Source organism: Epargyreus clarus, unplaced genomic scaffold, assembly GCF_041222505.1.
Source record: "Epargyreus clarus isolate Ecla_fem2 unplaced genomic scaffold, WU_Ecla_fem_2.2 ptg000029l, whole genome shotgun sequence".
NCBI lineage: Eukaryota > Metazoa > Arthropoda > Insecta > Lepidoptera > Hesperiidae > Epargyreus > Epargyreus clarus.
The window spans coordinates 8666038-8678759 of NW_027332235.1; the positions used below are offsets into that span (position 1 = coordinate 8666038).

Here is a 12722-nt window from a genome sequence, read left to right on the forward strand (position 1 = left end):
TTGCTATGGAGAGAGGTGCCCACACCCACCATAAATTGTTATTGTTAGTAAACATTCATATTTCTGTTTAATCTCGTCACAATTCTATGTTTATTTACAAACAATGTTTTAGACAGTATGTATACCATTATCTTTCATTTGCAAATTAGCAAAACATTATCTCAGAATAAATAAAAAAACAAACAATGAAAAAACTTTTTATCTTACTATGAACTTTCTATTTCATACTATTATTTATTATTTCATTAAATTTATCAGAAAATCACGACTTGGAAATAATCTTATGAGTAAATATTTTGTATAAATACCTTATAACTTTTATAAATTTCAAACAATGAAAGTTAGTTGTATTGTGGGTAATTCAATTTTAAATACATTTTAGAAAGTGGCACATTATTATAAGATTTTGTTATCAAATAATATTCTAATTGGAACATTTTAATTTCTGTTCAATTAAATTCAATTGAGTAGATCTTAAACCTTAAAGTACCACAAAAGTAAATTACACAATACCTTAAATAGAAATTCATAATATTCTTAATCACATTTAAAAGTTTTACTTTGCATGATTATAGTTTGACTAATGTAGTATGATTTTATAAATTAGGAAGATGCTCACCTAATTATATTTTTTGAAAAGAAAATCTTATTTATTTGTGGGTAAAAATCATTTGTAGGTCTTAAAAAAGTGATCCTAGTTTGATGTGATGTGATCATTGTGACCTAAAGACCTACATATACTTGTACCCTACTCCAAATATATTTACATTTGAGTTCATCATACATACATTGGTATTCTGTAAATCATCTTTAGTCTGGCCATCCATTAATCACATGTATTTTTTCGTACCTGCAAAGAATCTATTCTTTTATTTATAAAAAAATACTGGTATAAGTAATCATCTAATTTTATTATAGAAAATTAAAGACTACTATAATAACGTTCAGAGGTAGACAGAAAGGTTGCAGTTGGTTTTTGACTGACAAAAAAATAATGAAGAAATGCGAAAAAGTTTTTTGTACTAGTTCATGAACATTATTTAATGTACAATATTTTCGGACCACGGATTAGCAAGACTTTCTTCAACACCAATAACTGGATAAGCATCTTGCAAGTAAAAAATAAATACATGTAACGCCGCTTTTCGAGCCTCACATGATTATTGGACAGCCCCTAAGTCTACCCCCGTACTAGGACCTTGTGTTGTGCAAACTGCATAATCATATAAACAAAGACATTTTTAGTGGTGTCCAGATCTAGAGAAGATATCTCAATTATTTCTTCCTATTATTATCTGGCTGGAAATCAAATTGGAACTGTGTGCATTAAACTGTTTTATTGACCTTTGTAGCTAATGGGTTCTCAAATTATAATTTTTAAGTATTTAAAAGTATAGTAAAGAAAATCAAACTTATGATAAATTATTTTGTGAGTAGAATTAAATAGAAAAATTATATTATAATTTAATATTTAAAAACTCTTCATAAATTAATTTTACACGGAACGCCATAAATGAAATGTAAGTATAGATTTTTTTATAAAATTATTACTATTTGCCTATTCCATGATAATTCAGAATATAAAGATGTGTACATGTACAAGGGAATGGCATATGATTAATGTATTGTAATAAAAACCCAGATATATAATTGTATATGAGCAAGTCAAAAGATTTAGTTCAAATGAAGACTGTCTGTGAACATTCTAACTGGAGCATCTTAGTGAATTTTGGTACATTAGTATCATACTATACAAGTTTATGTAAAACTAACCCAAAGATCTTCATCTTCAAGTCTTGTATGTCAAAATTTTCTTCCCCTGTAACACATAATTATTCCCCTATGACCCCTAGAAGTATTGCCATTACCTGTTTTCCGTCATAAAATCCCCAAATATATTGGCCATTGTTAACAATCTATAAAATTTTAACAATGATAAATATAAAGATAGAATGGTTACGTAATTAAAATAAATAGACTACTCATACGCTAGATATAGAGAAGATGCAACATAAATATTTGCTTTCATCTCAAATTCCATTTGTAACAATGAAATCTAACTGAATGTAAACAAATTGTTATTAAAAGCAATGTGTGCTAAATTTTGGGATGAAAACAATAATAGGAATATTATCCAATATTTTTTTGGTTTGTTTAAATTTATTCCACAAATATTTCTACTGGTGGTTCCGTAAATAATTCATACATAAATTTTGTTAAACAAAGATATAATGTAAAACCGTGGTTCGATGTTTAATCGAAATTACGTACCCTCGGTTACTCGGTACTACGCCCTTCCTCTAAACTATAGTGTGTAGTAGTTTTACTCAAAGATGAAAACTGCTAGAAAAAGGGTGAACGTTATCTTGGTTGAGGTCGCAGTTTCTACTCTTCATACCACAAATGTAGCTCGAAACTTATGGGTTCCGCCGTTTTGGGTCTATTAAATTGTATTTTCGTGGGACTGCTAAGTTTTTTACGCTGACCTACTGAAATAATTCTATTTAGTCGACCTCTTGTTGTATTTGAATATGTATGTGAACAGTAAAGAATGCCTAATGAAAGCGGTCAAGCGTAACCGCGTACGTCTAGCCACGTTCAACTTATCGTTGTCGGGTCTCGGTTCATTGGTGCATAAGTTTGATGCTGAAACTGCGTAAGCAACCGTCATTATAATTGTGACTTTAGGGCACCTGGTATAGGATTAAATTTGGATAGAGTACAATTTCAGAATTCGAATGTTAGGCTTCGCTTGTCAGTTTACGTTCGTTATAGGTATGTGGGTGTAGAGGAAGCGCATTGGTGCGTCCAATCGGAAGACTGTTGTTCAACTTGTACGGTTACTCGATAACGACGGATTCTTGTGATTCACAAACCTGTCCTATATCATTATTGTTTATTTAGGTTGGTTAAACGATAACGCTCGGACGTTCTGCTATACATATGATAAGTGATTGTTTGTTTCGAATTGTTAACCGTGCGCTATCATAAAGTATTACATATTACTTAGATAGTAATAGATAGTTAGATTTTTTAACGTATATATTGCTTGCACGTTGGGGGTCCGAAATAAATAGGCAAGTATTTGAAGATGAAGGTATTTGAAGGTGACGAAAATTGTCTAAGGAACCAATAATACATGTTCTTACAAAGCTTTCAAACCGAACTGCATTTGACCATCAATTGCCTAAACCGCCTAAACCTTATTCATTCTATGAGATCCGTGACCAGTAGTGAGATAATGATGGGGGTAACGATGATTAAGCATAGTAATTCTGATATTCACATACATAGGTAGTCTGTATACACACTATTCATTCATAAACTAAAAGTTTTACGGCACATAACCAGAATAACAATATTTCAGCGGCTCACCCAAACTCCATTAGTTTGGGCGAGCCGGCTGGAATATTTCAACGAATATTTGATTTTTCAGCTTCATCTGATCTAGACTGAATCTGTCGTTCAATCTGACTATATTAACGGATGTTTTTTCGTTACTGAGCTTTTTGGTATTTTCATGAATAACATTGACGAAATTCCATTTTAATCTGTTACCTTAGAATAATATGATTCGCGGTTCTGATATTCTATTTAGAGTAAGTATGCTGGGTATTTTCGTCTACTACTATTTTAAGGTTAGTTGAAAAGTTCAACTGAGACTTGCTAGAACTAGACAACGATTTTTGCCTTAGAGCTGTCTAAGACGACTGTGTTCTGCTATGTAAGTTTGTGGTTTAGACTATACTAATTAGGCTTCCCAACGAATTCTCAGAAACGCAACGCATCTGTCCTCTATCTCGGGTAAATCTCTTAAATTACAAGAATTAGATAAAATTTCGTGTTACTTCAATTGCGAAATAAAGGCATTCTGAGTCATTTAGGAATGATCTAATCTGGGAGTTATACAACGCAAGCAATTATAAATAAATAAATCATTCCTTTGTTATATAGGTACAATGAAAACTACCGCGTTAAATTAATTCAGAAAGTATTTATACGTTTAGCGATAAATTAATAAAACTGTCATTCGAAGGCTGGATAGCGATATTGTTTACATGGTACGCGTGTCCAGTATCAGTGATAGATGGTTAATTGGTAGCTATATATGTATCGCGTTGCTCGCATATGTGATTAGCTTTATCTGTTCGCATATATATTCTTAGTGTATTGACAAGGGAGGACTGTTACATACTTTTAGGCTTTTGCTACCAATCAGTGACGCGCTGCTGTGTTCTGGTTTGAGGGGCATTAAAGCATTATTTATACGAGACTTGCTAAATTAGTCTCCAAGGATAACACAATGCGATGTTTTTCAGCTATTTTGTTCTATTTAGAGTTTGTAACACATATCCGTAGAGTAGTGACATAAAAACATAAGAGAAGATTGCATAAATGTACTTCGCCTCCATTACAAAACGAAAAATAGTTGAAAGGATTAATTAAAATGTTAGATATTCTAGAGATATATCAGTTTATCTACAAACATATTATCTATCCATTTGCGTGGAGATCCATTTATTCGCACTTTCTTAACCACTAGTAGTTCTTATGACGTAGAATAACATTTATATTGCATATACCATATCGTGTAACTGACCAGTGAAAATGAGTAAACAGTTATAATAAAACAATGATTTCTTTTAAATCAATTATATTCTCATGTTTTGCCGTACTGTATATAAAACTTTGTGAGATTAAAAATAATGGAAGTGAATCCCGGCTAAGTGATTAGTGGGAACAGTAAAAAGTAGAAAGCTTGAATGTATTGTAAAACAGTTTGCTTATTATAATCTCCGTACCGCATCGAGGCACAAAGGACAATGGATGAAAGTGCGCGGATGGAAATTTTTCGTAAAAGCTTGTGTTTCACCCTTTTTTTCTGATTAAGTCTACGGCTGGCGGGAAACAATGGTCTTTGTCCGGCATTCTTCGATCGGCTATGAATCCGTTTTAATTCATCATCCTGCTATGGACAGCGCTGAAATGTTCATGCATTTATATCCTGTATTCTATTCACATCAGTGCCAGCTCTCGCATTTGTCTTAAAGCCTTATAGATGAAGCAATAATTTTCATTGCACAGTTTCGTTTATTCTCGATTTGAGCTCTATTGAAACTGCAGCGATACTGCTTCTCTCGAATAATAAAAACACTCGCAATCCAGCCGGTGCATATTCAAAGAGATAAAATTAAATTACTTTTTGCTATAATGAAGCACTCTTTTAAATGAACTTTACGGATCCTCAAAACTGGGTGATGCCCTCCGGGAACTTTTAGTTCCTTCTGAACTTCGCTGCTTAATGACGTTTACTGTTTTCCAAGCTTTATAATATGCAAATCTAGAGATCTAAATATGTATTATGTAGTCTGTCTTTAAGCAAGAAGTGAAGTCAAGTATGAATATGAAGTAAGCGCTCTATTGCATACTATTTCACGCGGTTACGCCCGGAAACATTTTTTACCTGATAGTAGTAGAAAACATGTAATTACATCAAATCAAATCAAATCAATTTATTTGTGAATAAGGTAATTGTTAGTTGTTACACATTTTTGCTACGTAGTCGCTTATTCTGCCACTGAGTGGCTTACAAATATACGTGTCATCTAAAAACTATTATTAAAATTTTAATCTAACAATTCAATATGACTTGATAACAAATTGTATTACTGATTTTTATCACTCAAAAATGATTTTAAACTATAGTAGCATTTATTAGTTAGATATGTTAGTACATCTGACATCGGGCACAAAAAAACAATCCGTAATAGGGCAGGAATTCTACTTATTTACGTTTTTATTATGGTTACGTAATTAGATTGGTACTATAACACTTATTTAAAAATAAATAAAAACAACCACATACAGTACGTCTCGGGAGAAAGTTTTCAAAGACCTCTTATTTGCATAAATATGTGTATTTCTTGCCTTAGCGGCCTAGTTTTTATAACCCTGGCATATATTTTACAGTAGTAAACCATTGCAGTAGAGAGCGTTCCAATTAATTTATTTAATGAAGTGTTCAACGCCTTAACGTTGTGATTAAATTTAATGCCGCTACTAACGTACCATTCAGGCCAAGGTTTTAACTCTATCTTTTTACTTTGGCTCGTAGTTTACTGAAACAAACGAAATTTTATGTACGCTCTCAAGAGGACCCGACCCGTGTTCCTTTTAGTACGAAATTCTCGTATTTTACCGTTTTATAAACTTGGAAACGTGATGAGGTACCCTACTGTGTATACATTCAACGTATTTCTATTTTAAAATATTGTTAATACTTCATAACATTGCAATATGGTAGGTACCTTTACGTTGGTTAGGGCATTAAAAATAACTACATACTCCAATTGGTAATAAGTTCAATCGCTTATAACTGCCATGCCATGCCATAAAAATGCATAATGCAGTTATCGATACTTAATTATCTTAACCCATCATATACCAAAAAAAAATGTTTCGTAACGTCAAAATTTTCTCACTATTGTCGCCTCATCGTGGTCAAACAATATTATGTACAAAGCGAACTTCACACGCTCCGTTTACAGATTTGCGACATTTATTAAGTCATCTCATGCGAAGGACACGGTTCAGCTGAGAACAATGTACCACTAAGTTAATTTGGACGCTGATAGCTGATGAAACTCAATTATATGCCTGCGACCTATATACAGGGTTAACGATCTTCTATCGAGATGAGTCGTGGCTCAGTGAACAATGGGTTGGATATAACAGCGCAGTCGTTTCATCATTAAACTTTGCCGCATACACGACGATTGTGAGTGTTGCCTCGAGCGAGAGCTGGCAATGTTATTGTACGCTGAAAATATCTAGGTGAGATATTTCATGGTTGTTTACTCGCCGGATTTGTGGTAAGTGCAAAACTCAACCGTACGAGTTTTTGCTAATTTTGTGAAATTATTCCTTGGTATATACGATGGTTAATGTTATTATTAAAACGAATTAATTGAATGAATTACGAAAATTTTCGGATTTCAGGATGTAAGATGAATACACCGTTTATAAATACACATAAATCATTAAAGTTTTTAGGAGGTTCTAGAGTTTATTTATTTATTATGTCACTGACTTACATAATATGAATCTCTTAATTATTATTAAGAATTATTTAGGTACAATTGTGCATTCGTACAAAAATTTACATTACTTCCTGTACATCATTATGAGACTGTTTTGTAACATAGTATTAATTTGATTATGTTACTCAATTATAATTTACGTTGAACTTTTTGTTTTTATTGCTATTTTTATAGAATTTACGAAATAGGTATAAAGATCAGGTCGTTGTAAGAACGGTTATTGCTAAACTGTTTCCTCCACCTTGCTCTAGATCTGCTTCCAAGTTTATGGCTCCGATTATAACCGAATCGTGCCGAATCAAACCGAACGAATGTTTCGGCACGGTTAACGCTATTTGCCACACTGTTATTTCTTAATCCGCTAAGCGTGTGGTTGGCAAACCATTTGTGGAACGAAATGCAAATTCGGGGCTAATCGCTGTTAATAGTTTTAAAGCTTTTTTACAATATAAGAATTGATATTCTTATAGCTCGTGTGATCACGAGCATGTCCTCTTACTACATCCATCAAACCAGAACACAACAACGCTTAACACTGCTATTGTAAAATTAGAATTAATGCGATATTAATAACAGTAACAGAATTGATAAAAATATTGTTAAACAATATCATAAAACGTTATGTACGTTTCATACGTACATTACTGTTTCATACTCATCATTACAGACTGCAGGCAGTAGCAAGATAAAGCTCAATTTATTTATATTACTCATCATTAATTTGTTTCTGGTCCGTAAGTGGACTCATGAGTGGGTTTATGAAAGGCATTTAGAGACACATGCTATATCTTTCTCACAATTAACTGGCAAAGCTGTGTTGTAAGCGTCGGCATTGCATTCAAATGTTCAAATGCTCTATGTATTCGTCGTCATCAACCTAATTTTGACCTAATTCTGTCTAAGGGTTTCTTAGAATCAGAAATATTTGTCTGCTTTGTTGTTTAAGTGAACGTTGTTAGAGATCACTCACACACGTTTGAGGAAGAACATTATGAAAGCTTAGGCATTCTCGCTAGGTCAATCATTAGTTTTTCTAGTAATGTCTTAGTCGTTAAATTGAGTGATGATAAAAATGGATTATAAACACGTCTTTACAAATATTTAGGGTACCTAGTTGAGCTGTCAATATTTACATAAGTAGATATAGGTAGGTCCGAAATAAATAAAAACATGTGCGTATAAAATTTCAATGGACTGTAGTTTAAAAAGTTAAGAATGTCTGCCATCTTAAAGAGCGCAAGCAATTTATTTCCGTCAGATTTTCATTCACTTGAAACTAAATATTGAGCAATTCATGCATGCCATATGATTTCGTTTCCCCGCTGTTGCACCGTTCAAGCAAAACACGCGAGCGGAAACATACGTGTCCGCGCTTTCCTGTCGATACGACGAGTCCAAACTCCACGCTAACAAGTTAGTCTTACGTAATTATGTTAATCGCTCCGTCCACAAACCCGTTATAATACGATTAGTGTAAGTAGGTATGTATTTTGTATACGTAGCTGTACGAGGGCGTGGTCACTGTCCATCAACGGTGTACGGTACCGTTTTAGATACTTCGTTACGCGTTCTAGCGTTTGACGCGCCATGAGGGGTCATTGATTGTATAAATATTGTGTTCTATTTGGGTATAAAAGGTGTTAACATTCAGTATTGAAAGTATTTTTCAAACAGTATTTTGTGGCATCCGCGATACATTCAAATTATTTTTCCCAACATCCGATGTTTTGTGGTGTTATTTATGTATGTGAATACATTGTTTAAAGTGTTTCTTCTCATTCTTTTTGACTTCTATCGGAGTTAAAATTAATTCCCCGATATTTTTTTCTAATATGAGCTTGACAAACTTTGAGAAACGAGCACACATTTTATACAGTGCAAAAAAAAATACACGGATAATAATACTTTTTTATCTCAGAAACAAGTAAATTAACTTCCAATTCACTTACTCCACTCGCCTGTTTGCGATAAATTTTCAATTTCTCATACATTTTATACAAGTCGGGAGCACACGTTAAACTTGCAGTGCTTTTATACAGAGTGGATTTTCATGAAGTACAGCCACCTGCTCCTAAGGGATTGTTGTCCCATTTATGAAAACTTCGATTGTTAACCTGCGCCTCCGAGCCACGCTCGTCCCCGTTTTCCCGTAGGAGCGTAACAAACGTTTGCGGAGTATTCGTCCTACTTCCCTGTTTTACTTAGGTATGCAGAGTGAGTAAAGGAACTAACTTGTAGTAAAGTCGGTTTCTGTATGTTTTTACAAAGATATACTTTTTGTACAGAACTTAACGATAAGTTTTTTGTGAATATTTTGTTTAAAGAACGTACATTTTACCGACTTCAAAAAAAGAAAAAGGCACTCTGTTTACGTATGTAGACCGAACGGTATATTCCATTTAAACATAAAGATAATGTGTCACTTGTAACAGATGGATCTTAAAGTAAATCGAAGTCAGGGAATAAATCCCGTTATTTTCTCACTGTGCGTCCTATAATGTCCATTCGAGGCAAGCTTTGCAGAGAACCTACTAATTTTAGCCACGATTAAATAACCTTTTTTCTTAATGCTGTTTGTGTGATTTCCTAGAAGTCATTCCGACGTTAGATATAGTTTTTTGCGTGATCCAGTATTTTTTTGATGGCAGTGCGTGACGCGATGTGAACGATAGTGTTTAAATGCGATGTCTACGTGATAACGCTCCTAACGGCAGAATTTACCGTTATTTGCGAATAAAGTTAAGTGTACATTGAAAGTAGAGTACCTTACCTTACCGTCCAAGCTATAATTTTGTATTTGTTACTGGTAGATTTTATTCGGGATTTTGTTTATGTGGTTTTTAATATATCGCACACCTTTCTTATAATATAGGAGTAGCAAACGAGCATGCAGTCCACCTGACGATAAGTGGCTACTACCGCCCATGGACATCTGTAATCATCCTCAGATAGGATTAGATATTCCTACCTGAGGTCGGCCACAGATGCGCCGCTACACCTAAAGAATAAGCTGGAGCGCCTCGGAAACCAGAACACAGCAGCGTTATTAGGCAGAAATAATACCAAATAACACTTAGTTCTAAATAGCGATTAACTCATAAAATAACTTGTGCGAAATGCGTAAAACTGGTGTATCTCTTGCTCATTGTCTTTAAAACACAAGTAGAAGAATAATGTTATACATAACTTTTTAAATTGTATACATTTTTGCGATGCCGTTTGTGGATTAAAAAGGAATTATGATCGGTACTAGGAGATGTACGGTAATGTAAATTCCCTAATGATATTCTTAGTAACATCATAATATGTGTGAATGTTGAATTATTTTTTTTGTAGGAACCATTAAATAAACATTAGCTAATGGCTACAGTATTATAAACAGCTTTCTAACATTATCATATTTATTAAAAATTTCTAATGCAATCTTTTAAATAGAAACTATGTTACGAAATAGTCTCATTTAAGAGCATTTTAATTAACACTATCGAAAGATACTGATTTACCACTAATACATTTTTTTAAAAATAAATTTTAAATACTCATGGTTGAAGTAATGTAATTAAATGTATATTTATTTGTCTATACTAATATTATAAAGAGGGAAACTTTGTTTGTTTGTTTGATTGTAATGAATAGGCTCAAAAAGTACTGGACCGATTTTAAAAATTCTTTCACCATTCAAAAGCTACATTATCCAGGAGTAACATGGGCTACATTTTATATGAAATATATTTGATAAATAGATTTTGAGGCGGTACAAAGTTTGCCGGGTCAGCTAGTTTTCTATAAGTCTACGCAGGCACACTATCATTAACAATATGTATTACTTCTTAGACTACCTGCTAACAAATCGGAACACGACCTCAAGTGAGTAGATCCGGTAAGAACATCAGCGTTTTTGTTGGATTTTCTTTACATTTATACGCCGATTTTCAATGCAATCTTTTGTCAAGTACAATATTTTGTGTTATGTTACATTATATTCGTATATTTTATTTTCAACTATGTCTTAGGCGTTTCAAATATATAAAGCAAATTAACCGAAAACAATATAAGAAGTATCCTTTACCTACAGCGACGTTTTAAAGGGTCGTTAGAATAAAATGTGCGCTCGTCAACGTTTAGCAGACAGGTAAGTGACAAGTGGTGGGAGTTCCACGTATAAAGAAGAAATGATGGCCTATTTAAGTGTTTTTCAAAGTATATGTCGCGACCCCCTTGGGAGGTAGCAAAGACAATAAATAGTTCAAAAAGGCAATTTATTAAGGAAAACCTTAATTGAAGGACATTAGTAGCTTAATTATGCATTTATCTTAATTGTGAAAATAAATAAAAATTGTACAGATTTTATAAAATTTGTACGGATACGGATTTTATAAGAATTTCCTATTTTTAGTATTAGGTATAAAATACAAGGTAAAAACGGTAGAAGCTAGGGGTACACGAAAAATTTTCATATACTAAGGGTTGTCGTGCCGTGTAAAAGTTTGAAAAGCACTGGGCTAGCTGACTCACAATCTCAAGTCATTGACGTTGCCCGTTCACATCGTCACACGTAATGACGCCGTCGTTCCAGCCCATTGTTGATGGACAGACTCGCTTGATTGCATCTCTTATTGAGATGAACTATTGTAACTTAAAACTGAATTGCGTTAACCTTGTGCTGTAGAAGTGAGCAGACTGGCATGTGACTAGTCTGCTTTATAATTTAAATAGTACTAGCATATTATAGTCCGTATAATTGTAACAGGTCACTGCCGTTAGTAGGAATGTGAAATCAAAACCTATAAAGAACCTACACTAGTATCAAACCTACACAGATGTTTTACTACTGATAAGAACTGCTTTCTTCTGCTTCTTATCAAATACTTACATCAGAACACATCAGTGTGTAATACTGGTATTGTAAGACGGTTCTTGCAGGGAAACTGTAACCATATATATAAAGAGGCCTACATAAAAATTATATTTACTTCCAAAGGTAAAACCAAATCATTTTTATTCTATGTTTATCACAGATACATTGTTATTTTTGTGGACTGATTTTGAACACCTCATGTTTGTACATCTCTTAATCTACCATTCTTACCTCAATCTTCATTCAATAGGCCAAACAATTCGAACACTGCTCACCGTACTAAGAAGTGTCCCAGACAGTTAAGTAGAGTAGTGTCCCGGAGGTGCTAGACACTTCTGACCTATAAATAAAATTATATTAGTAAGGATGTCGTGTAGTCTCAAATCATTGACGCAGGCAATTCAATTCATCACACAATGCGATATAATGAAGTCGTTACTCACATTCATGGCTTATCGTCGATCGGAAATGTGTTGATTATACAACTTCTATCGTATCTAATGTAAACTATTTTTGTACATGAAGCGGGGCCCACTGAATATATTTTAATAACAAGATTAGATATACCTCTGAGAAATTTCCGTATATCGTTATATAATGTTTAAATTTACTAATTTCTGAACAGATGTAATCCCTAATCTAGTCCCTATTTTTTGTGATATGGGCGAAAATCCACATAAAGTTAAGTGATCACCGCAATCCATGGATATATCTAAACCAAAAAGAGTAAAACTTATATGCATAAGCATATCATTGAAATAAAA

At 33.3% G+C, this 12722-nt stretch overlaps 1 protein-coding gene across 3 annotated transcripts in view; it reads left to right on the forward strand.

Moving 5' to 3' along the window:
• UBL3 (ubiquitin like 3) overlaps nt 1–12722 on the forward strand; it is a 279194-nt gene that overhangs the window by 509 nt on the left and 265963 nt on the right. The window lies entirely within an intron of this gene.